Source organism: Rhinatrema bivittatum, chromosome 4 (genome assembly GCF_901001135.1).
Source record: "Rhinatrema bivittatum chromosome 4, aRhiBiv1.1, whole genome shotgun sequence".
Classification (NCBI taxonomy): Eukaryota; Metazoa; Chordata; class Amphibia; order Gymnophiona; family Rhinatrematidae; genus Rhinatrema; species Rhinatrema bivittatum.
The window spans coordinates 463585009-463611622 of record NC_042618.1 but is presented as its reverse complement, the minus strand read 5'-3'; the positions used below and the strand labels follow the sequence as shown (position 1 = coordinate 463611622).

The following is a 26614-nucleotide window of genomic DNA, read 5'->3' as shown; positions in this document are numbered from 1 at the left end:
TCTAAGACTCAGTTATTTAAGCTCCTTTTTGGAGAAGATCTGGATCAATTAATGACGTCCCTAGGTAAAACCAAGGGCCATAGGTTGCTGGAAGACAAAAAGGGCAGTAAGAAGCCTTATTCGTCTCATCCGTGTTTTCACGAATCGAGATGATTTTGGTCAGGAAGAGGGTGCAGACCTGCCAGAGGTGGTTCTGGTCAGGGGGCCAGAGCTGGCAAGCCATCCCAATGATGCCAGGCTGGCTCTCTCCTCGCTGACAGTAATAGTGGGCAGGTTGTCCCATTTTTACTAGGAGTGGGTCAAAATCACCTCCAATCAGTGTGTTCCGGAAGTAGTGAAAGACAGTTACGCCTTAGAATTTTCACGGCTTGAAGCCTTCCTGGAGTCGCACTGTTCTTCCCAAAACAAATGGGAAGTGATAGAAGGGGCTCTTCGACTGTTGATTGACCTGGCTGCCATAGTGCCCATGCCGCCCAGCAGGGGCAGGGAAGATACTCCATTTATTTCGCGGTCCCAAAAAAGGAGGGCACCTTCCATCCCATCTTGGATTTACAGAAGGAGAACTTGAGCCTGCGAGTTCTTCGCTTCCAGATGGAGATGCTGCGTATAGTGATTGCGGCGATCCACAAAGGCGAGTTTCTGGCATCTCTGGATCTCACAGAGGCTTATCTCTACATTCCCATTCGGGAGGACCATCAAAAGTTTCTGCGCTTCAAAATGCTGGGGCAGCATTTTCAGTTTCAGGCTCTCCCTTTCGGCCTGGCGTCGGCCCCATGAACCTTCATGACGGTAATGGTGGTCGTTGCTGTGGCCTTGAGGAAGGAGGGGAGTGTTGGTCTATCAGTATTTAGACGATTGGCTCATCCATGCAAAGACGGAAGAGTTTTTCTTCTGCTTCCTCTTCTGAAGGAGGCCAGGATCAGCCTGGATTGGTGACTGTCGATGAGCAATTTGGAGAAAGGAATGGACCTCGAAATCCCGGACTGGGTGGTGGTCACCACGGATGGCAGTCTCAAGGGCTGGGGAGTGGTGTCTCTGGGCCATTTGGCCCAGGGGCTATGGTTGGTGGTGGAAAAGACCTGGTCTATCAATTGACTGGAAACCAGGGCAGTCCGCAGAGCCTTGGAAGTGTTCCTGTCCCTGGTCCGGGGCCAAATGGTATGGGTGCTGACTGACAATGCAACAACAGTAGCGTATATCAACCGCCAAGGAAGAAAAAGGAGCCACATGGTGGAGGGAAGCACAGCTGCTCTTTGTGTGGGCAGAACCCCACCTAGAAGGAATCGTGATCTCCACAATGCAGGAGTCGACAATGTACAGGCGGATTTTCTGAGCCATCAGCAGCTGGACCCCAGAAGTGGGAGTTGTCCCCGGAGGGTGGAACCACAATTGTGCCAGATGGGGAACTCCTCAGTTAGACCTCATGGCCATGCGAGGCAATACAAAGACACGTTTCTCAGTCTCAGAAGGGAAGTCGGTGCAGTGGGGCTGGATGCCTTAGTATGTCCGTGGCTGACAGGGATTCTGCTGTATGTGTTCCCCCCCCCCGTGGCCTCTTATAAGGCATGTGTTATGGCGCATAGAAGTACATCCAGAGATAGCGGTGCTGGTAGCGCCCGAGTGGCCGCGGCATCCGTGGTTTGCAGATCTAGTTCATCTTTCGGTGGATGGTCCTCTACAGCTGTCTCATCTGTGGGGTTTGCTTCGTCAAGGTCCCATATTTTCGGATCGGAAGGATAACTTTTTTGTCTCATGGCCTGGCTTCTGAGAGGCGGCATTTGTGCATGAGAGGATATTCGGAACCTGTGATTGCTACCTTTCTCCAGGCTAGACGGCCAGCTACTTCCCTAGCTTATGTCCAGCTTTGGAAGGTTTTTGAGGCCTGGTGATCACAGAAATATTTGGATCCTCTCCTGGTGTCCGTTCCGCACATTTTATTCTTTATGCAGCAGGGTTTGTTCAAGGGTCTGGCTTGCAGTTCGCTGCGGGTTCAGGTTTCTGCCCTGGGCTGCCTTTGTGGCAGGGTCCAGGGCAAGCCTTTGTCCTCTCATCCGGAGGTTGTTCATTTTTATGCAAGGCGTGAAACATTTAAAGCCTCCAATTAGAAAAGTCTGCCCGGAGTGGAATCTCAATTTAGTATTGCGGGCTATCTGTGAGGCACCATTGCATTGTGCTACCCTGAAGGCTATTACAATGATGATGGACTTTCTAGTGGCCATTTTCTCCTCCAGGCAAATTTTGGAGCTTCAGGCCCTCTCGTGTTGTGACTCTTTCTTGCGGATTTCCAGTGACAAGGTGTCCTTGCATACTGTGCCTGTCTTTTTGCCTAAAATGGTTTCTGCCTTTCATGTCGGCAGGTGAGGGAAACAGTGAGATGTGTGTCTGAGAGGAACCCGATCGAGAGACCACGCCCCCTCCCACGACGTCACTGAGAGCTTCGTCGGCAGTTGAAAAGTGCCTCACCACCTGGCACCGCGCACCGAAGGGGTGCGACAAAGGGGTTCTCCCCTTTGTGCACCCCTTCGTGCATTCCTTTGTGCTTTATTTAAAATTCTTTCATTTATTTTTTTTTCTGTTAATTAACCCTTTTTTTCCAAGTTCTTACCTTTATGGCTTGTTAACAATTTTAGTTATAAATGTTCATTGTATTAGACTATGGAAATATATTTCCTGCATTTTCTGTTTTATGTAAACCGGTATGATTTGCATTTGATGTAAGAATGTCGGTATATAAAAGTTAAAAATAAATAAATAAATGTCAATCAGATTGTGAAATTGCCAGGCTTCCTGGAGTGGTCTCGGGATCCTACGATGGGCAGGGACCTTTATTTCCTTGATATGCGTCGCGTGTTGTTGCATTACTTGAAGGTCACTAATTCTTTCCGACAGTCGGACCACTTTTTCTCACAGGACAAGCAGAATGGTAGTCCTCACATATGGGTGACATCACAGGATGGAGCCCAATCACGGAAAACTTCTGTCAAAGTTTCTAGAACTTTGACTGGCCCCTACTGGGCATGCCCAGCATGGCACTAACCCTGCAGACAGCAGGGGTCCCCCTTCAGTCTTCTTTTTTCCGCGCAGCAGTAGCCTCGCGGTTAAGGAGCTCTGACCACATTCCTGACAGGAATTTCTTCACGGACTTCTTTAAGTTTAAATTTACCCCACAGGGGTCCCTCCTCTTTCTTTACTCAGCCCGCGGTACTTCGGTAAGTTTTTTGCCGTTTTTCGTCTATTACCGTCGAGTTTGGCCCTTGCAGCCTACTGGCCGTTGACCTACCGCGGCTCAATTTTTTCCCATGGCCATGGCGTCGGGTTTCCGTCGGTGCCCAGATTGTACGCGCACCACGTCTATCACAGACCCTCATAGAGTCTGTGTATTGTGTTTAGGTAGTGAGCATGACGTCCTGACTTGCACCAAATGTGCCTTGATGACACCTAAGGTCGCAAAGCCAGAATGGAGAAGATGGGACTCCTTTTCCGTGCTCACACCCCAACGCTGTCCATCGCATCGATGTCTTCGGAACCGGCACCGTCGAAGTCGCACCACCATCGACAATCCTCCGGTGACCGTCCGCCATCTACGTCTCCACGGCCATCAACTCCCGTCCCTTCCCCCGAAGATCGAGGGGATCGGAGGGAGAACCATCACCTCTGCATCGCAAGTCTCGAACCCTCGAGGAACCAAAGTCATCGACCTCGATACCGTCCGAGCCTCCATCGAAGAAGCCCCGGCCAGGAGCGGCACCGTCCACTCCTGCGACCGAGACATCGAGGCAACCCTCACCCGATCGGGGTTTGGGAGTCGCGATTCTGCCTGTAAAGGTGGTCCCTCCGGCTATGCCTCAGCCTCCCTCTTCCGTTTTGGAGCTGGGTCTTGTTACCCCAGGTCTCCGGGAAGAACTGGATCGGCTGGTCCAGGAGGCCATCGACAAGGCGATGCAACAGTTCCAGGTCCCTCCGGCACCGACTCTGGCGCCGAGAGTGGAACCGGTCACCGACCCGATTCCAGCAGTGCTGGCACCGCTGCTTTCCCGGATGGAAGCGCTCATGACTGCCCTTCCACCAGTAATTCCTGGGTCGCCAACAGCCCCAGTGCGCTCCCCGATGACAGCTTCATCGGGAGGAGAAACACCGTTCCGCATTCCTCCTTCGGGAGTTGTGCCTTAACCATCGATGCCGTGTCGTCCCTTGCCACCGATTCATTCATCGGGGGCGATACGCACATCGGCGCCATCGATGCCGGCACCAATGCCCGCCAGGTCATTCTCTGTGCTCCTGGTGATTCCTTCGATTTTCTCGGAGCCTCAGCCGGGACCTTCGGGTATCCAACCCCCTCCTAGTCCTACAGGTCAGCCAGCTGATCTTTTTGACACCTGGGGGGATTACATGTCCACAGACACTGATGATTTACCTTCACCACCCTCTCCTACTGAAAGTAGAAAGCGTTCTCCTCCAGAGGACCTCTCTTTCATCAATTTTTTGAAGGAAATATCGGAATTGGTCCCTTTTCAGCTTCAGATGGAGCAGGATGACAGGCACCAGATGATGGAGCTTCTCCAATTCCTGGATGCCCCTAAAGTGATTACTTCTATTCCCATTCATCAAGTTCTGCTTGACCTCCTCAAAAAGAACTGGGAAAATCCTGGATCCATTGCTCCAGTACATAAAAAAGCTGACTCTACTTATCTCGTACAGTCAGCACCTAGCTTTCCAAAACCTCAGCTTGACCACCACTCAGTAGTGGTTGAATCAGCCCAAAAGAAAGCAAAAAGGACGAAGCCATACTCATCTATATCTCCTATCAAAGAACACAAGTTCTTAGATAATATTGGTCGGCGAGTATACCAAGGGGCCATGCTTATCTCCAGGATAGCTTCTTATCAGCTGTACATGACCCAATACAATAGGGTCATTTTCAAGCAAGTACAAGATTTCTCTGAAACCCTGCCTGAACAATTCCAACAACATCTTCAAGCCCTAGTAACTAAGGGCTTTGAAGCAGGAAAACATGAAATTAGAACAGCTTATGATATTTTTGACACTTCCACTAGAGTGTCTGCAGCTGCCATTTCGGCAAGACGCTGGGCCTGGCTCAAGTCTTCTGATCTTCGCCCAGAAGTTCAAGACAGACTTTCTGACCTGCCCTGCTTAGGGGATAATCTATTTGGAGAACAAATTCAACAAATAGTTGCTGAATTAAAGGACCATCATGAGACCCTCAAACAGCTCTCATCGATACCTTCTGATTTCCCTTCTAAACAGCCCTTCAAGAAGGACTCTAAGAAATCATTCTTCCGTACACGGAAGTATTATCCCCCACCAACAAGATCCAGACCAGCGAGGCCTTATCAAAAATCTCAGCCTCGCCAGCCTCGAAAGCAAAAACCGCAAGCAGCTCCCCAGCCAGGGCCTGCTTCGGGTTTTTGACTTCCACTTGGAGAGCGGAAGCCAGATCCCTCTACAAAGCATACCAGTGGGAGGTCAATTAGGTCACTTCCACGAAAAGTGGCACTCAATCACAACCGACCAATGGGTGCTAGCAATCATCGCTCAGGGTTACCACCTAAACTTCTTAACTCTTCCACCAGATTCCCCACCTCTGCAAACATGGGGACTAACCGGCCACTCTGTCCTTCTGGAGCAAGAGGTTTCCCTCCTTCTCCAGTCAAACACAATAGAACCTGTCCCTCTTTCACAACAAGGCCTAGGATTCTATTTCCGGTACTTTCTGATCCCAAAAAAGTCAGGAGGACTTCGTCCAATTCTGGACCTACGAGCCCTCAACAAATACCTTCAAAGAGAGAAGTTCAAGATGGTAACCTTAGGCTCTCTTCTACCTCTAATACAAAGAGGAGGCTGGCTCTGCTCTCTAGACCTCCGAGACGCTTACACCTACATTGCGATAGCTCCGGCTCATCGCAAGTATCTCCGCTTTTTAGTAGGCCAAAAGCACTACCAATATAAAGTGCTCCCTTTCGGCCTAGCATCGGCACCACGAGTTTTCACCAAATGCCTCGTAGTTGTCGCAGCTTTTCTCAGGAAGGAAGGTGTCCATGTCTACCCCTATCTGGACGACTGGCTGATCAGGGCCCCAACCCAGCAAGTTGCTTGGTCCTCCGTGAACCTGACCATTCACACTCTAATATCTCTAGGTTTTCTTGTCAATTACGAGAAATCCTATTTAGTCCCATCTCAAACCTTGTCGTTCATTGGAGCAGATTTGGACACCTTACAGGCAAAAGCCTTTCTCCCTCAGCAGCGAGCTCAAACCCTCGTGTCTCTAGCTCACCAGTTGCAGTCTCAACGCACAGCAACAGCTCGCCAATTCCTCGTCCTGCTGGGACACATGGCGTCCTCAGTCTATGTGACACCAATGGCCCGCCTGGCCATGAGAGTCATGCATTGGACTCTGAGGTCACAATGGATTCAAGCCACTCAGCCTCTGTCAACCATTGTTTACATCACCAAAGCACTCCGTCTATCTCTCGCCTGGTGGAAAGATCACCCCAATCTCCTCCAGGGATTGCCCTTTCATCTCCTAGATCCTCAAATCATTCTCACCACCGACGCTTCCAACATCGGTTGGGGAGCTCATGTAAACAATCTACAGACGCAAGGATCTTGGTCTCTAGAGGAAGCCAAACACCAGATAAATTTCCTGGAACTTCGAGCTATCCAATATGCTCTTAGAGCTTTTCAGGTTTGCCTATCAAATCACGTAATCCTGATTCAGACGGACAACCAGGTGGCCATGTGGTACATCAACAAGCAAGACGGCACAGGCTCCTTCCCTCTGTGTCAGGAAGGTGCGCAGATCTGGGCGGAAGCGCTCTCCCACTCAATGTACTTCAGAGCCACCTACTTGCCGGGAGTGAACAATGTCTTGGCAGACAAACTGAGCCATGTCTTCCAACCGCACGAGTGGTCGCTCAATCCATCGGTAGCGATCTCTCTCTTCCAGCAATGTGGGGTATCCCCAAATAGACCTCTTTGCGTCCCCTCAGAACCACAAAGTGGAAAATTACTGCTCCCTAATTCGGAGCAAGCACTCTCGGTCCAGAGATGCATTCTCCCTCATGTGGGCAACCGGTCTGCTTTACGCATTCCCTCCACTTCCTCTTCTCTTGAAGACTCTCGTGAAGCTATGTCAGGACAGAGGGACCATGATCCTTATAGCACCTCACTGGCCACGCCAAGTGTGGTTTCCCATACCCAAGATCTCTCCATCCGCAGGCACATTCCCTTGGGAACGGACCCGCATCTGATCACTCAAAACAACGGATGCCTACTCCATCCCAATCTTCAAGCCTTGTCCCTGACAGCATGGATGTTGAAAGGTTAATCCTTCAACCACTTAACCTTTCCGAATCAGTTTCTCGTGTCCTGATTGCTTCACGGAAGCCTTCCACAAGAAAATCTTATTCCTATAAATGGAAAAGGTACACATCATGGTGCACTTCGCAATCCCTTGATCCCTTTTCTTGTCCAATCTCTAAATTCTTGGACTATCTCTGGCATTTATCAGAATCCGGTCTAAAGACCTCTCCCATTAGAATGCATGTCAGCGCGGTAGCCGCCTTCCATAAAGGAATCGGGGATGTCCCTATTTCGGTACAACCCCTCGTAACACGATTTCTTAAAGGTTTGCTTCATATCAAGCCACCTTTACGTCCTTTGGCCCCTTCTTGGGACCTTAATCTGGTTCTCGGTCGGCTCATGAAACCACCTTTCGAACCTCTCCATTCCTGTGACCTTAAATATCTCACATTTATTTATTTATTTATTTATTTTATTTAAACGTTTTTATATACCGCACAATGGATAATATATATCCGTCTAGGCGGTTTACAAGTGTTCAAAGCACATGCATAATTTAAAAACAAAAGGACAAACATTTATAATAAAACAAAAATAAGTACATTGCAAAAAATTATTATAAATGAAAAGCTTGAGTGAATAAATGAGTTTTCAGTAATTTTTTTAATTCTCTGCGATTAGAAGTCAAACGGATACAGTCTGGTAAAGAGTTCCATAATGTTGGACCTGCAACTGAAAAAACACGTTTACGAGTCAATGATAGGCTAACAGATTTTATAGAAGGAATTTCTAACATACATTTGTCAAAGGAACGTAATTGTCTGGATGGTTTATAAATTCGTAACAGTGAACATAACCAGATAGAATCAGTATTGTATATTAGGTTGTGTGTAGTGGATAAAATTTTGTATATTATGTGGTATGATACTGGGAGCCAATGTAATTGTTGTAAGATAGGAGAGATATGTTCGTTTCGACGGATATTGTATAACATACGGGCAGTTGCGTTTTGAACTAGTTGAAGTGGATGAATTGTTGATTGAGGTAAACCAAGATATAAAGCATTATAGTAGTCTAATGAAGATAAAACGAGTGTTTGAGTGATCAATCGAAAATCATTTGGAAGGAGTAGTGGTTTTAATTTCTTTAGCATGTGGATTTTGAAAAAAGACTTTTTTACAATTTCAGATATATTGTTTGTCATTGATAGTTTGGAGTCAAGAATTACCCCTAGGTTTTTTGTGTGTGTTTTTATAGAAATGATTTGGTTCTCAAAGGTAAAAGTTGATGGGGGTTTGTAAATTGAATCTGGAATGGTGGATAGATAAATTAGTTCAGTTTTGTTTGTGTTTAGTTTTAGCCTATTATGGGAAAGCCAAGTTTTGATTGTAGACAAGTATAATTGCAGTAAAGAGAAAGTTTTAGACCATGAATCAGTGAAGGGTATAATGAACTGAATATCATCAGCATATATTTTGAAATTTAAGCCGTCCAGAAGTCGACACAAGGGTAATAGATATAGGTTGAATAAGAGAGCTGATAAGGCTGAGCCTTGGGGTACTCCTGTAGAGGTGGAGTACCAATCTGAGGATTGTTTATTTATCATGATTTTTTGTTGGCGATTAGATATAAATGACGTAAACCATTGCAAGGGGGGACCGGTGATGCCTATTTGAGTTAGATTAGTAATGAGGATGTCATGATTTATTGTATCAAATGGAAAGTGTTATTCCTTCTAGCTATCACTTCTGCTCGCAGGGTTAGTGAGTTGCAGGCCCTAGTCACCTATCCGCCTTACACTAAACTCCTGCAGGACCGAGCGGTACTCCGCACTCACCCTAAGTTTTTGCCCAAGGTAGTTTCGGAGTTTCATATTAATCAACCATCATACTACCTATCTTCTTTCCCAGGCCTCACTCCAACCCAGGGGAACAGACTCTGCATACCCTTGACTGTAAACGGGCTCTAGCTTTCTATCTAGACCGTACAGTGGCCCACAGGAAGAGCACTCAGTTATTCGTCTCTTTCCATCCAAACAAATTAGGACAACCTGTGGGTAAGCAGGCTCTTTCCTCCTGGTTGGCAGATTGCATATCTTTTTGCTATCAGCAAGCAGGCATTCCTTTTCAAGACCGTGTTAAAGCACACTCTGTGAGGGCCTTGGCGACTTCAGTAGCACACCTACGATCGGTGCCGCTTCCTGACATTTGCAGAGCTGCTACCTGGAGCTCACTCCATACTTTCGCAGCCCACTATTGCTTGGACAAAGCCGGAAGACAGGATTCCATCTTCGGCCAATCTGTCCTCCGTAACCTTTTTCCAATGTGATATACCAACACCCTTCCGCCTGCCCGGTAGGGTTCCGGATGCCCTCTACCAAATTCCACCCCAGTTGTTGTGCCTGTTGCATGCCGTTGGGTACATTTGGTGCATGTTCGGACATCCTCAGCTCGGTACTCACCCATATGTGAGGACTACCATCCTGCTTGTCCTGTGAGAAAGCAAATGTTGCTTACCTGTAACAGGTGTTCTCACAGGACAGCAGGATGTTAGTCCTCATGAAACCCGCCCGCCGCCCCACGGTGTTGGGTTCGTTTTATTTTATTTTTTCGGCACTACCTGTAGCTTTCAAAACAAGACTGAAGGGGGACCCCTGCTGTTTGCAGGGTTAGTGCCATGCTGGGCATGCCCAGTAGGGGCCATTCAAAGTTCTAGAAACTTTGACAGAAGTTTTCCGTGATTGGGCTCCGTCCTGTGACGTCACCCATATGTGAGGACTAACATCCTGCTGTCCTGTGAGAACACCTGTTACATGTAAGCAACATTTGCTTTTTCCTGTTTGGTGGAGTGAAGAAAGGGGAGAGGGCGTTGAAGGCTACTTTGGCCCGCTGGTTAAAAGACACAATTTCTTCGACCTGTATTTGCCTGGCCGTCCTGTCCCAACTGGGCTTAAAGCGCATTCCATGCGGGCGCAAGCGACCTCTTGGGCGGAATGCCCGTTGCTTTCTCCCCAGGAGATATGTAGGGCAGCCGTCTGGTTCTCACTCCATACTTTTACCAGGCATTATTGTCTTGATGTGCATGCTCCGGATTTGGCAAATTTCGGGGGAAGGCGTTCTTCAAGCGGGTCTTTCGAGTTCCCACGCAGTGTAGGTAAGCTTTGCTAGATCCCACTGGTCTGGAATGATCTGGGTATTTTCAGGAAAGGAAAATTGGTTCTTATCTGCTAACTTTTGTTCCTGTAATACCGCATATCATTCCAGAGGCCCACCCTGGTATTGCTGCCAAAAAACTGATTTCCGGCTGGGTTTCTAATGTATTCTGCAGAAACATTTTTTCCAATTAAGAATTTTACTCTGGTTGAGTGCCACAGTTGGCAGAAGTTATGGATTTGGCATGTATCCGTTCAATTTGGGGGAATCTAACCCTCGTTTTCTAGTTTTGCCCTGGTGTAAGGGTGTGATATATTTTCTTTTGGCTTGGGTACAGGTCGATGCTGAGGGACTGCAGGTGGCACTCTCATTTATGTAGCAGTGACTCAAAGTTTTGTTTCTCTGCCTCCATCTGCTGGTAGGGATGCATAAACCCACTGGTCTGGAATGATCTGCGGTATTACAAGAACAAAAATTAGCAGGTAAGAAACAATTTTCCTGCGGATCTTGAGAGACTAGAAGATTGGGCGTCCAATGTGGCAGATGAAATTTAACATGGACAAGTACAAAGTGATGCATATAAGGAAAAATAACTCTTGCTGTAGTTACACAATGTTAGGTTCTATCTTATGAGTTATCACTCAGGAAAGAATTCTAGGTGTCATAGTGGATAATACATTGAAATCATGGGCTCAGTGTGCTGTGGAGATCAAAAAAGCAAACGGAATGTTAGGAATTATCAGGAAAGGAATGGCAAATAAAACAGTGGATGTCATAATGCCTCTGTAACGCTCCATGGTGAGGCCACATCTTGAATGCTGTGTGCAATTCTGGTCACTGTATCTCAAGAAAGATATAGTTGCACTGGAGAAAGTGCAGAGAAGGGCAACCAAAATAAGGGAAATGGAACAGCTGCGCTATGAGGAAAGGCTAAGGAAGTTAAGACTCTTCAGTTTGGAGAAGGGATGACTGAGGGGTGATATGATAGAGGTCTACAGAATCATGAAAGGACTTGAACAAATTAATGTAAATCAATTATTTATTCTCTCAGATAATAGAAGGACTAGGGGGCACTCCATGAAGTTAGCAAGTAGCTCATTTAAAACAAATTGAAGAAAATTCTTTTTCACTCAGCACATAGTTAAGCTCTGGAATTCATTGCCAGAGGATGTGGTTACAGCATTTATTCCAGGACAAGCAGGATGATAGTCCTCACATATGGGTGACGTCACTGATGGAGCCCCTATCACGGAAAACTTTCTGTCAAAGTTTCTAAAAAGCTTTGACTGGCACACTGAGTGCACTGAGCATGCCCAGCATGCCATGATCCCTGTGACCACAGGGTTCTCTCTTCAGTCTCTTTTTTTCCGCGCTGCAGTTAGCATCGCTTCAGAAGCTCTGTGAGAAATTTCTCACAACTTTTCCTCAAGGAAACACTTTAAAATTTTACTTCACAAATAATATTTCCCTACACGGGTCTCCCTTCGTGTACATTTAATCGATGCTCGGTGAGTACTATGCCCTGTTTTTCGGTCGGTTCCTGTCACCTCACTAACAATTTCCCTGGCCTAACCCTCTCCCTATGTTTTCATCCTTAGTTAGCCCCTCAAAGCCTGGGAGTGTCCTCCTGCGACCCTCCACCGGGTTTTATGGGCTAGTGGGATAGGGACATCCACAGTTACTGTTGCCGCCAGGGCCGCTGTCAAATCCATGTCTCCATAGATTCCTTCTGTACCTTTGTGCGGTTGATGCCCCCATCGATAACATCGGTACCTCCATCCATGCCGTCCTGCCTCTATCCATGCCATCGATCCACGCATCGATTCTTTCAGTGCCATCGATGTTCACATCCATGGCACTGATTTCTCCTTGAATTCCATCGATGCCCATGTTGATGCCATCGATGCTCACTTCTGTGCCTTCGACGCCCGTGTCGGCCCCTGTCGATGCTGACATAGCACCTAAACGCAATGCCCTCGACTAAACACAGTGGTCCATACTTCGGGTTCTTAACTAAAGCCCTGTATCATGCTACGGCACTACATAGTGCCAGGAGCAGTGCAGGCATGCTGACAGTCTGTCACCACTTGCCATCCAAGAAAGCAAGGGCATCCACCTCTGCGCTGGGGAAAGACTGGGCTGAGCACCGTGGCAATCATCACCAGCATGGTGACCGTCCGCCACCAACGCAATCCAGAACATCAGTGCTTTCCTACTCTGTGCTGGAGAATGACTAGGCCGAGCAACATCGCTACTGCCACCTCCACTGTTCTGCACAGCAGCGGCAGTCCTCTGTGCTGGAGAATGACCGGGCCGAGCTCCGAGGGATTCCGCACTGGCGTTGAGCCAGTTGCGAAGTGGACCCGGGTTCATGAGTCATGTGCTCCTCTGCACCCGAGGCGCCGAGGCGTTCCCCACTGACATCGGTGCGGGGTTCTGAGCAACCACAAAATAATGTGGAAGTACCAGACATGCCTAGCCTGTCTCCTCTGTACCTGCTCTACCATACCAGATTTCAGAGTTGAGTTGGACATTTACATCCTTCAGGCTGTCCTTGATGACCCCTGAAATCCACGGAGTCATCGACCTTCACTAGCTCGTCCTTCTGCGATCCACCATGAAGGACGGTAAATACTCTAATCCCGCTTCAGCAACAATCCCATCGAGACCTGGTTGCTAAATTGGGCCACATGATTTCGAAAGGTTCTAGGTCATATTATCTTCTAAGAACCATATTAGTGTCACATATCGCTACTGCCAGCTATGTTTGACACAATACCAAGAGAACCTCTCTACCAATAACCTGGGATTGTATCAAGACATCCTCCCAATGTTAGCAACGGGACTCCGTACTCAATAATACCCTGGCTTCTGGTTCCTAATTAAGACCCGAAGTCCCAAATTTTATTTATTTATTTATTTGCATTTCTTATATACCGCACGAATAAGGCAGGTATCTGCCCGTCGAGGCAGTTTACAATGTTACACTCATGAAAAGTAGGACAAAACAATCACATTAAATACATTAGATACATCAGATCTGGTAAAAGATTCAGCAGATTGGGTTACTGGTTATTAAATGCTTTAATAAAAAGATGCATTAGCTGTTCTGCTGACACAGGATCTAGCAAACACTGCCTCAATTGCAAGTCCACCTCGAGGCCTGGTGACAGCTCTCGACATTTTCTTGCACAGCAGACAGAGATGCGGGTAAGTCTATTACTGCTCACGCTCCCGTGGGAGATTAGCTGATATCCAGATTACATCAGCCCCGCCAGTTGGACACCTCCAGGTCTCTCAACTTGCCGGATATCAGAGCGGCCACCTCACTTAGTACCAAGATTCAGGCTACAGTCCCCCGGACGCTACAAAGCGTGGGGGAGTTTTTAATCTCACTATTCTTTCTTTCAACAGAAAGTAGATGCTCTCCGCCCATCCTGGACCTCAGAAATGTCAACTTTCTTCAGAAGGGAGAGGTAAAATGGTGTCTCTTATCACCATTTTATTTATTTATTTATTTATTTGAAAACTTTTCTATACCGTCGTTTAGTAGTGCACCATCACAACGGTTTACAGTTAGGCACAAATATGTTTGGTTTGGTTTTTAAATTATCCAAAAGGTGCCAGTATTATACGGTTACATAGATCAATAATACACTCTAAATGGGGAATGGGTGTGGTTACCATTTATGATTGTTAGCGTAGTCATATGTTTATACTGTCTTTCTAATATAATACTTAAATATGAGAAAAATAATAAAAAATAAGCAACTCTGCTTATTTACTGGTGACTTTCAGCTGTTTTTGTGTTGTTATTCAGCGACCTCACTGTGAAATGCTTTTTTGAAGAGCCATGTTTTTAAGCCTTTTTTGAAGAGCTTTAATTCTTTCATTAGTCTTATTTCCAGGGGTAATGAGTTCCATAATAAAGGTCCTGCCAACGATAGTGCTCTCTCTCTGACTTGGGTCAACTTTGCTGTTTGACTGAGGGTATGATTAGTAGAGTTCTATTGGCCGATCTGAGATTTCTTTGAGGGACATGTAATTGTAGTGCAGTGTTTAGCCAGTCAGCATGTTCGTCATTTATTAGTTTATGCACTGTGCATAGTGTTTTAAATTGTACTGTTTGTTCTATTGGGAGCCAGTGTAAATCTGCAAGTGTCTGGCAACCCACTTACCGCAGTAAGTGGGTTGCCTCTCTTTTCTAGTCTTTCTATGTGCTTCATAGTGAGTCAACAATATTACAATCCCAATTTCTGCCGGCTGCTCAAGCTTGAGCAACTTGGGTATTTCATCAGATCACTAGCAGTGACTGCTGTTTCTTGTTGCGTTCGTGCCTATTCTCGCCCTCGCTCCACCCTCTCTACCTTTGTGGCGACTCCCTTCGGCTCAGACGGACAGATGCTGCCGTGGCTTCTCCCCGCCTCTTGGTCCCGGTATCCCCGGGCTGGCTTGATGCCACCGATCCGCCATGTTCCTGAGGACGTAAGGGCGCGTGCGCTCCAGACTTTGTACCTGCGAACCTCGGGGGCGTCCCCCCGTAGTGACGTCATCCGTTTTCAATTTAAAAGGTCTTTGCTAACCTTAAACGAGTTAGCAAGGAACTCCATCGGGACTTGCTTTGGCAGTCCACGCTACTTGCAACAACGATCAGAGTCAGCAAGGGGAATCCTTTCTCCACTGCTCGGCCTTTTCAAACTTACCAGGAGTACCTGCTCCTCGGGGGCTTCGCTCTCTCTATTCTTGTTTTCAGATTGTTGGACGGGATCCGGTACTTGCTCCTCGAGGACCTACATTCCCGAAGACTCAGACGACTCCTATTGCCTGGAGGCGATCGCAGGCGTGAACACAGTGAGTCCTATTACAGACAGGAACCAGTACTCGCTCCATGAGGGCCCTTGTTCCTAATCGCTAAGGCTCCCTTCAGTCTAAGTCGTTATCGCAGGTACGGAGATCGTGAGTTACCATTGCAGATTGCAGATAGGAACCAGAACTCGCTCCACGAGGGCCTGTGTTCCTAATTCCTTTCTCAGAAGATATTGCATACCAATATCTTATGGATTACTATTACAGATTAACAGACAGGAACCGGTTCTCGCTCCACGAGGGCCTACGTTCCTAAATCTCTTCTAGCCTCTCTTCTATTTCAGAAGCCACCCCTTACACAGTTATTGTGAAGGTCTATTTCAGACTGCCTATAGGAACCAGTACTTGCCTGCGGCTCCTGTTCCTGAATATTGAAGACTCTCTGTTGCATAAAGAAGACACTACAGAGATCTACAATTGTGAGTGTATCATCTACCACAGGCTATGTCCAGCATACCCTGTCTACTCACTACCTATAGTCTCTCCTTACAGCTCAGCAGCTCAGAGATGGTAGTTCCAGTATCAGAGGGACTTCAGCCCTGCCGGGAATATCGACTCACTACTGCCACCTCTGGTGGTTCTACTTCCAGTCTAATAAAGAACTATCTGTGTTTGTCTCAATATTCCAGCCTAGCCGGTGGTCCCTCTTAAGATCTCCTCTTGAGGGTGCTGTCATCTGCCATCGGCCCAGGGATTCACTATTTCTACTAAGTGTTACTTCTTACACTAATAGAGTGGTATTATCATCTGCCACTCTGTGGGAGTCAACCCACATCAGACCATTACTCCTCTCTCTGCGGAAGCTGATCCATATCACATAGCTATCTCCCCATGGGGATCATACAGGTTGCTTGCTCATCTTTCTACAGGAACAACGCATAACAGTTGCTACTCCTTCTCTCTGGAGGGGCAGAGCACTAACAGATCGCTACTCTTTAGCAAGATCTGTAACAGAGTGCTAACTGTGCCCCCTGGATGTTCACTAACAGATTGCTAATTCCTCCTTCAACAGAATATCCAGCAGCCAGATTCATAACAGATTGCTAACTCCTCCCCTCTGGAGGAGCAGATCTATAACAGATTGCTAACTCTTCCCCTCTGGGGGAGTTGGTAGCTAACAGATTGCTAACTCCTCCCGTCTGGAGGAGCAGGTCTATAACATTTCTCAAAAAGCACAAAGGAAGGCGATCTATAACAGCCGTCAGGATGAAAAGAAAAGAATAGATGCCTGTAGTCTAAAATTAATCCTTTATTGAAGTGGAGACACAAGGGTAGCCCGACTCTGGCCGAGTTTCGCCGTCACAAAACGGCTGCCTCAGGGGCTTAAATCAATCTTCTTGAGTTCATCAATCATAATAAATGAAAGATGATCGTATAGATCACGATGTGATCTCTTATACTGCTCCGTCTTGCAACATTCACAAACATCGATCTCCACTTGTGAAGCATGTTTGACTTCACAAGTGGAGATCGATGTTTGTGAATGTTGCAAGACGGAGCAGTATAAGAGATCACATCGTGATCTATACGATCATCTTTCATTTATTATGATTGATGAACTCAAGAAGATTGATTTAAGCCCCTGAGGCAGCCGTTTTGTGACGGCGAAACTCGGCCAGAGTCGGGCTACCCTTGTGTCTCCACTTCAATAAAGGATTAATTTTAGACTACAGGCATCTATTCTATAACATTTCTCTACAGAGTAAAACATCGTTCACGCTTTTCCTTGCATGGACAGCTGCCTAACAGTCAATCCAAGCAAGGAGCTCTATCTTCTCCACGACTCACTACCTGGGATTGCTGTTTAACTACCATAAATCCCATATAGAACAGTTCTGGACACTACAGTCACAACGAACTTCCTGTCCAACAACCGCACAGACATTCTGACAAATTCCTACATATCTCTGCACGCATGCAACATAACCTCAGCCCCTCAATTCTTTCATTGCCGGGCCACGGGAGTTTTTCACTATCCGCTTTACTCATATGTCCAGATTCACTATGAGTAAGATTCAGTAGAATTTTTAATTATCAGTGGATCTAAGCTGTTCTACCGCTTTCTTCCCTAATCCATATTACCAATCTAGAACCAAATCCTCGGCTGGTCCTGCTCATGGTCGCATTTACTTAGGGTTGATGAGTTTGAATCCACATCTTCCCAACCTAATATGCGTCTATTCCACTCTATGCAGAATTTCACATCAACTTCCTGGAGCTTCGAGCTATGAGTTATGCCTTTATGCCTTACAATACTGCCTCTGCAACAAACCTTTGTGCATACAGACAGACAGCATAGTGACATGTGGTATTTCCAACACACAAGCACGTACAACCTCTTAGATGCTCTGCTAGGAAGCTGCGCAGCTCTAGCCTTTGGCCCTTAATCACTCCATGCATCCCCAGGCCATTTATCCAACAGACTTACTGAACGCACTAGCAGACCTTCTCCATAGATGTTTTCATCCTCTCGAATGGTCTCTGATTACATGTGTAGTGAGAAAAATCTTCTAGTGCTGAGGTCAACCGACCTTGCCCTCTGCGTCCGAATCGAATCATACGGTGGACAAATTCTACTCCCTACACATGTCTCGGAATGAGTTCCCTTGGACGCCTTTGCTGCAACAAAGGCCTCTTATATGTGTCTCTTTCATCGCCTCTCATAGCCAGCACTCTTATTATGCTGCACCGGGACGGGGTTCACTGTTCTAAGACTCAGGTCCTGGCCGAGACCAGTATGCTTTCCCATACTTCTCAATCTATCACACCAGTAACCAATTCGCCTTCTCACAGGTCAGTCTCATATTATGGACTCACTGATGTTCTCAGGTTCTGGTAACATCACATCGGCCTTCCACACATAATTCTTACCATTCGAAATGGCATGATTTACCACATGGCGCATACAAAAGGATATTAGCCCTTTTTTCTACACCACTCCTTTTCTCTTACTCCCTCGGATTCTGCTCCTAAGACATCCTCTACATGGGGTGTTGTGGTCCCGACCGCCTCCCCCATGTTCGGGGTCGGGTCCGCTTACCTTCGTCTCGGTCCACGGAGGACCGCGCCGGGTCCCCGGCCTGGTAGGCCACCAGGCCACTGCCTCACGCCGTCCAGGCCGTCAGAAGCTCCGCCCCTTGTTGCCGCGCGCGCGAGGAGGGCCCTTATGTGCGTCCAACACCCGGAAGTTCAGGACGGCCCCTTTTGCTGACGTCACGCCCCGGACCACATTTAACCAGCGTCCAGTCTCTGACTAAACGCCTTGCAACGAGGTTCTCTGAATACTAGTTGCCTTCCGTTCCTGTACCTGCTTCAGTGACGTTCTCGTTTGTCTTCCTGGTTCCCGACTCCGGTTTGCTTCAGTACTCTGCCTGCCTGCCTGCCGCCTGCCTCGATCCCGGTCTGCTTCAGTACTCTGCCTGCCTGCCTGCCGCCTGCCTCGATCCCGGTCTGCTTCAGTACTCTGCCTGCCTGCCTGCCGCCTGCCTCGATCCCGGTCTGCTTCAGTACTCTGCCTGCCTGCCTGCCGCCTGCCTCGATCCCGGTCTGCTTCAGTACTCTGCCTACCTGCCTGCTGCCGGCCTAGACCCCGTCTTGCTACAGGACTCTCTCCTTTGGACTGTGGCCCTGACCTTGCCCACGGAACATTGGCCCTGCCTCTGACCTCTCTCTCTGAACTTCCTCCTCGCAGCCTAAGTCCCAAGGGCCTGTGTCCTTACGGGCTCCTCCCGGGGGGATTCCGGGTTCCGGGTGAAGTCCTACCAAGCCTCTGACCTCTCTCTGAACTTCCTCCTCGCAGCCTAAGTCCCAAGGGCCTGGGCCTGGGCCTGGTTCCCTACAGGCTCCTCCCGTAGGGTCCTGGGTGAAGTCCTACCAAACCTCTGACTCCGCCTCCCGGCCTGCCACTCTCTCTTCCCTGGCAGCCCGGTCCAAGGGTCCACTAACTGACTAGCACTTCCCTTGAACGCTAACAATGGGTACACTTCGGTTCCAATTCGGCATATCACTTGGGAGTGGAGATGCCTGATTAACGGTTCAACCCCTTCTGAGTCAGCTTACCATAGGTTATCCACGGATTAAGCCACCTCTATGTTCACTGGTTACGGAATGGGGCCTACATTTAATGCTTACAAGACTCGTACGATCCACGTTCAATGCTTTACATTGCTATCACTTAACAGTCTAGCATGGGAACTTCTTTCCCTTGTAGTCAACACTTCTGCCAACAGGGTCAGTGAGTTACACACCTTGTTGCATACTCACCCGACCCTGCGTTCCTCCGTGACCGAGTGGTCCTACATACTCACTCTCATATTCTTCTTAAGGTAGACACAGCCTCTCACCTTACTCAGAATATACTGTCCACTTTTTTCCCAACGCCTCTCTCACCAGGGTGAGAGAGTTTTCCCTTCCTTGGACTGTAAGAGTGCACTTGCATTCTATCTAGACCACATTACACTCCATAGGAATTACACCTAACTTTTTCCTTCTTTGACAAAAGACAAGCTGCGAGTTCCAGTGGGCAAACAGGATCTCTCCAACTGACTAGCAAACTGTATCGAATTCTGCTATGATGCACCAGGCCTTCCTCTCTAGGGGTGAGTGCAGGCACATTCTATAACGGCCATGACAACATCAGTACCACACTATCGTTCAGTACCAATTGCCGACATCTGCTAGGCTGCGACATGGAGATATCTTCACATATTCGCAGCCCCCTACTACTTATCAATGAAAGTCTGCAGGATCACAGGAGGGAGTGGCTATGGCCGCAGAAGCGGAGCTGGATAGGGGAGCTTCTCCCTGGGGGTCCAGGGGGTCCCCGCCGCTCCTGTCTCCAATGGTTCGACCTGGGGAAAAAGGTCTGGATGTCTCGGGCCTAGCAGCCCCAAGCGCCCTTTGGGGGCCCCGGGGGGGCCTTTCACCTGAATTCGTACTTTTACTGCACGAGGCCTTCCTGGTTAGGCAGGCAGGTAAGTGCGGTGTCACAGAAGGCCCAACAGGATCTGCAAAGCGGGGGAAGGTCCCCCTGCGAACTCTGCTTCCCAAGGGACGGCTAGTGCGATTGGAATCGGACTCGGACGAGTCTAAGCAGGAGGATGAGGTCTCCTCGGAAGCCGATCAGGATGGGGACCAAATTGGGGGGGAGGGTCCCCCTCTGGACCCAGGGAACTCTAAAACTGAACAGGGGACCTTGGAGGGTCCAGAGGCTGAAGGCAATGATCCACGGGTGATCTAGCTTTTCAAGAGAGAGGAGCTTTGCCTGCTTATACCTCAGGTGTTGGAGGAGCTGGGAATTAAGCTCACCCTGGAGGATTCAGATGCTGAAGGGGATAATCCAATTCTAGATGGCCTATGGAGACCCCCCAGTGCTTTCCCAATTCCTAAGAAAATCCAGAAATTGATCAACCGAGAGTGGGATTCCCCCGACTCTGGTCTTCGAGTTGGCAGAGGTTGAAAAGTTCAGTTCAGTTACTCACCTTGGTAAGGTGTTGAGGTAGTGTGATTTGGTTTGATTAGGTACCAACATTTGTTAATCAAGAGAGCAGTGAGTCACTCTGACTGACTAATTGAAGTTAAACTGTTTATCTATTTATTTATTTATTTATGTATTTATTTATTTATTTATTTAACAGTTTTTCTATACCGACATTAAAATGCACATCATATTGGTTTACATTATAACAATGAAAGTAATGGAAATGGAAAGTTACAATGAACAGGGGAAGGTGTAACAGGACAACCAATATAGGGAGAATAAGTAAAGGCAGAGGTGAGATTAATAGTGTAGTATAAAAGAGAGGTAAAACTAATGGAACAAAACTACAAAATGCAGCGAAGGCATAAAATTACATATTTACAGTATTCAGCAAAAAATTCGTTGGATTAAGGAATGTTACATCTGTAGAGCGCGGGTGAACAGGCATGGGCAGGGAACGATGAGAAAATTAGTCTGGGAAGGCTTGGTAAAAAAGCCAAGTTCTTAGTATTTTTCGGAATTTTAAGGGGCATGGCTCAAGGCGGAGATGGGGGGGGGGGGGGTAGGGTATTCCAGTGGGTGGGGCCCGCGATCGAGAAAGCACGATCTCTTGTGGCAGTAAGACGGGCTTTCTTAAGTGGGGGGATTTGCAGTGTGCATTTACGGTTCGTCCTAGAAGGTCGGGAGGACTGGGAAGGTTTGAGTGGTTCATTTAGCCATGAGGAGTTTTGATTGTATATGGCTTTGTGTAAGATGGTATGGGTTTTGAAAAGAATATGGTATGAAATAGGGAGCCAGTGTAATTCCTTCAGGACAGGGGTTATGTGGTCAGATTTCCGAGCATTGCCAATCATCCTAGCTGTCGCATTTTGGAGTATCTGTAATGGTCTGATAGAGGAAGGCCAAGGTAGAGGGAGTTACAATAATCAAGTTTTGAAGATAGGGTAGCTTGAATGACAGTTTTGAGATCGTGTGTGTGGAGAAGGGGCTTGAGTTTTTTTTATGACCATAAGTTTGTAAAATCCCCCTTTTAAGACCGATGTAATATGGTTTTTCAGATTTAGGTGTGTGTCGACTAGGACGCCAAGATTACGCACTGGTTGTTGGGAGGTGAGGGTGGCAATCATGGGGTCGAATGAGGGGGAGACCTTGAGTGACTGTTTGTTTGGAATGAATAGGAGTTTAGTTTTGGTGGCATTGAAAGCAAGCTGAATGGAGGTCAAGAAAGTGTTGATAGAGAGGAGGCATTCTTTCCAAAAATCTAGGGTCACAGTTAGTGAGTTCTGGATGGGGATGACTATTTGGATATCGTCTGCGTATATGTAGAATTTGAGGGCGAGTTCTGAAAGGTGGTAGCAGAGGGGGAGGATGTAAATGTTAAACAGAGTGGAGGAGAGGGAAGAGCCTTGTGAGAGGGTGAAGTGGGAGGATTCAAAGGTGCCTAGTTTAACAGAGAAGCATCTATTGGATAGGTAGGATCTAAACCAAAGGAGGGCAGTGCCCGCAATGCCGATATCGGCGAGGCAAGAGATAAGCAGATCATGACTAATGGTATCAAAAGCCGCAGAGATGTCAAGGAAAGCAATGAGAAAGTTTTTACCTTGATCAAGGCCAATAAGGAGATAGTCAGTCAGAGAGAGTAGGAGGGTTTCAGTACTTAGGTTCTTGCGAAAGCCGAATTGTGAGGGGTGGAGGATGTCATTGTCATCTAAGTAGTCAGAGAGTTGTGTGTTAACCACTTTCTCCATGATTTTTGAGATGAGTGAGAGACTGGATATGGGACGGTAGTTGGCTGGATTTTTAGGGTCAAGAGAAGGTTTCTTGAGAAGGGGTTTGACAATTGCGTGTTTAAGGGGATCAGGAACTGAGCCGGAGGAGAGGGAGCAATTAATAATCTCTGCTAAGGGGGGGGCGATGATGTTAGGGATGGAGAGGAGGGATTTCGTAGGTATGGTGTCAGAAGGGTGGGACGCGGGTTTGGATTTCCTAAGGATTGCCTCTATTTCCTTTGAGGATGTGAGTTCTAGAGTATTGAGTGGATTTTTTAGGGGGAAAGGAGGTGGATAATGATTGTTCAGGGAGGGGCCGAGAGGAGGTGTAGTCGTTTGTGGGAGGGTGAGAAGAAGGTTGGTTATCTTGTTGTGGAAGAACTGAGCAAGTTCTTCACATTTCGAACTTGTTTCAACATCTGTGGTAGAGGAGGTGGGGGTTGAGGTAAGGGCTGCGACGTAGGAGGAGAGGGCTTTGGGGTTGAATGTGTATTGATGGATTTTAGCAGCGTAGTAGTCACGTTTGGTATTTTGAATGGCTTGGCGGTATGAGTGTAAGTAGGATTTGTATGCAGAGGAGTGCTGTGAGATGGGATTTTTGCGCCACAATCTTTCTTTATGTCTGAAGTTGTGTTTCATTTGAAGCAGCTGCTTGGTGTACCAGGGTTTGTTGTTGGAGGTGGCGGAGCGTTGCTTGCATGTGATGAGAGGGCATATATCATTGGCTATGTTCTGGGTGAGATTAACCCAGGATTTGAGTGCGGTATCAGGGGAGGAGCAATCGAGTTTATTTAGAGATTCGGATAGAGCTGCGGACAGCTCATCGGATGTGCAGGATTTATGGTATGACATTGGTTTGTTGTTTTGGGTCTGGTTGCAGGTGTTCGTAGCACTAACTGCGAGGTGGGATTCTATGATAGAATGATCAGACCACGGGACAGGGGTGTAGGTGGGGGGACAGGTGATTTGGAAGCCGGAGTTAACGAAGATAAGGTCGAGAGTATGACCTGCCTTGTGAGTAGGGGCTGAGATAATTTGTGTGAAGCCTAGGGCCTGAAGGGCAGTCAGGAAGGTTTCACAAGATGATGATGGGGGGATAGTGTCTACATGGAGATTAAAGTCACCCAGGAGGATGGCTGGCATTTCATTGTTGATGCTATTGGTAAGGAGTTCGATGAGTGGGGAGGGATTATGTTCCAGGAGGCCAGGAGGTGCGTATATGAGGCAGATTTGAAGGATCGGGGATTTAAATATGGCGACTTAGAGTTTGGGAGGGGGGCTGATTTTTATGTGTGTGAGTTTAAGGCTTTTTTTTAGCAATAAGGAGAAGGCCACCTCCCTTTTTTTTGGGTCTAGGTATGGAAAAAATGTCATGTGAGTAGGATGGGAGTTGGTTTAGTAGGACAGTGTCTGTAACCTTGAGCCATGTTTCAGTGACTGCGCAGATTTCGGGATTGAGATCTTGGATAAGGTCATCAAGGAGGTGCGTTTTTTTAGATAAGGACTGGGCATTGAAGAGGATGAGTGATGGGGTAGTGAGGCCGAGTAGTTGTGTTATCGGGGAGATAAGGATGGGGAGTAAGAATTTGTGCTGGAATTGATGGTATGGGGGGCGAGAGGGTGGTAGTCTGAGCAGAGGGCGGTGGATGCGAGGGATGGGAAAGGAGTTGGGCGAGGTGTTGGAAAAGGGGGGCATATTGGGGGAGGAGATGGAAGAGAGGAAAAAAGAAGAAAAAAGGAGGAAAGTGTATAGTGGAGCTGTATGTAATAAACAAAGGAGAGCAAGCACTAGTGGAGAGTTGTATGCAATGAGTCAGTGAGGGGATATTTCTCAGATGAAGGATTGGGAACAAACCAGGTAGATCTATACCATAAAGAGATCAGTCTCTAGCAAAAACTGTCATGAGTTATACATTACTATAACGTTAACAATAGATGATGAACAGGAGAGTAAATTCAAAATTAGGGCTACACAGTACTGAGAGCTTCGCATGAGGCAGGAAACAGGGAAAGGTACTACAGGGAGGGACAGGTAAGTTATGGAAAATGGACTAGCCTAGTGACGGGGAAGGGGGTAAGGGGAGCACAAAGGGGCGCACTAAGGGGCAGGCCCCTTAGGCGTGCGACGCCAGAAGCGGGGCTGGGCATTAAAGAGCCCTTTCAGCCCCGGATGATGATGTCAGTGCGGGGAGGTCCGTCGTCGCGTGTTGAGGCAGGCAGGCAGGCAGGGAGCGGCCGCTTGCTCCGGGGCTCCCTGACCACGGTAGGTCAGCACCGGCAGTGCGGGAGCCCTCAGCCTGATCCGGGAGGCAGTGCAGGCAGGGCTGAAGAGAGGGCGAGCCAGAAGCGGGGCTGGGCTTTAAAGAGCCCTTTCGGCCCCAGATGATGATGTCGGTGGGGGGTGGTCCATCGCCGCGTCTTGAGTGTTTGTATTTCTCAACCCTCCCACCCCTCACCCATCCACCCCTACCTCATCTTTTAATTTATAGGCAGGTGCCACTTTAAAAAAAAAAAAAATCCATCCTTTTATCTTCACTTCACAAATTCCCCACACTTTATTGAGAGTTTGATCATTCCCCTGTAGGCCACTACTAGACATATAGTGAATTCACCAATATATTTAAAGGACATTAATTAGACACATTCCTACCCCCATAGCAACCTAAAACTTAAGTAGGAACTGAACAAATTTGAGATGAAGGCAGCAGTCCAGCAGCAAGAGGGGGGCTTCCCAGTCTTTTGCATCGAGTGTCACATGTATGATTTTTTCTCACAGGACAAGCAGGATGGTAGTCCTCACATATGGGTGACATCATCAGGATGGAGCCCAATCATGGAAAACTTCTCTCAAAGTTTCCAGAACTTTGACTGGCCCCTACTGGGCATGCCCAGCATGGCCCTAACCCTGCAACCAGCAGGGGTCCCCCTTCAGTCTTCTTTTTTCCGCACAGCAGTAGCCTCGCTCCTGCTTGTTGATGTACCACATGGCCACCTGGTTGTCCGTCTGAATCAGGATGACGTGATTTGATAGGCAATCCTGAAAAGCTCTGAGAGCATATCGCATCGCTCAAAGCTCCAGGAAATTTATCTGGTGTTTGGCTTCCTCTGGAGACCAAAAACCTTGCGACTGCAGATCATTTACATGAGCTCCCCAGCCGAGGTTGGAAGCGTCGGTGGTGAAAATGAGTTGAGTATCTGGCAGGTGAAAAGGCAGTCCCTGGAGGAGATTGTTCTGATCTTTCCACCAGGTGAGGGACAGACGGAGTGTGTCGGTGATGTGGACAATGGTTGACAGAGGCTGAGTCGCTTGAATCCATTGTGACTTCAGAGTCCAATGCATGACTCTCATGGCCAGGCAGGCCATTGGTGTGAGATGGGCTGAGGACGCCATGTGTCCGAGAAGGACAAGGAATTGTCGAGCTGTTGCTGTATACTGAGACTGCAAATGATGAGCGAGGGACACGAGGGTTTGCACTCGTTGTTGAGGTAGAAAGGCTTTTGCCTGTAAGGTGTCCATGTCTGCCCCAATGAACGATAAGGTTTGAGATGGGACTAAATAGGATTTCTCGTAATTGACGAGAAATCCTAGAGAGATTAGAGTGTGTAGGGTCAAATCCAGGGACGATCGAGCGGCTTGCTGGGTTGGGGCCCTGATTAACCAGTCGTCTAAATAGGGGTAGACGTGAACACCTTGTTTCCTGAGCTGCTTGTGGCTTTTGCTTCTGGGGCTGGCGAGGCTGAGATTTTTGATAAGGCCTCGTAACTCGGGACCTTGTTGGTGGGGATAGTACTTCCTTGGACGGAAGAATGACTTCTTGGAGTCCTTTTTGAAGGGCTGTCTAGAAGGGAAGTCAGAAGGTATCAATGAGAGCTGTTTGAGGGTCTCATGATGGTCCTTTAACTCAGCCACTATTTGCTGAATCTGTTCATCAAATAGATTATCTCCTATACAGGGCAGGTCAGAGAACTTGTCTTGTACTTCTGGCTGAAGGTCAGAAGACTTGAGCCAGGCCCAGAGTCTTACCAAA

The 26614-nt window shown here is 47.7% G+C and overlaps 1 protein-coding gene across 1 annotated transcript in view; it reads left to right on the top strand.

The window, feature by feature from the left end:
* The window catches only part of LOC115089152 (GLIPR1-like protein 1), a 345328-nt gene that overhangs the window by 150183 nt on the left and 168531 nt on the right, over positions 1-26614 (top strand). The gene's annotated exons all lie outside the window — the stretch shown is intronic.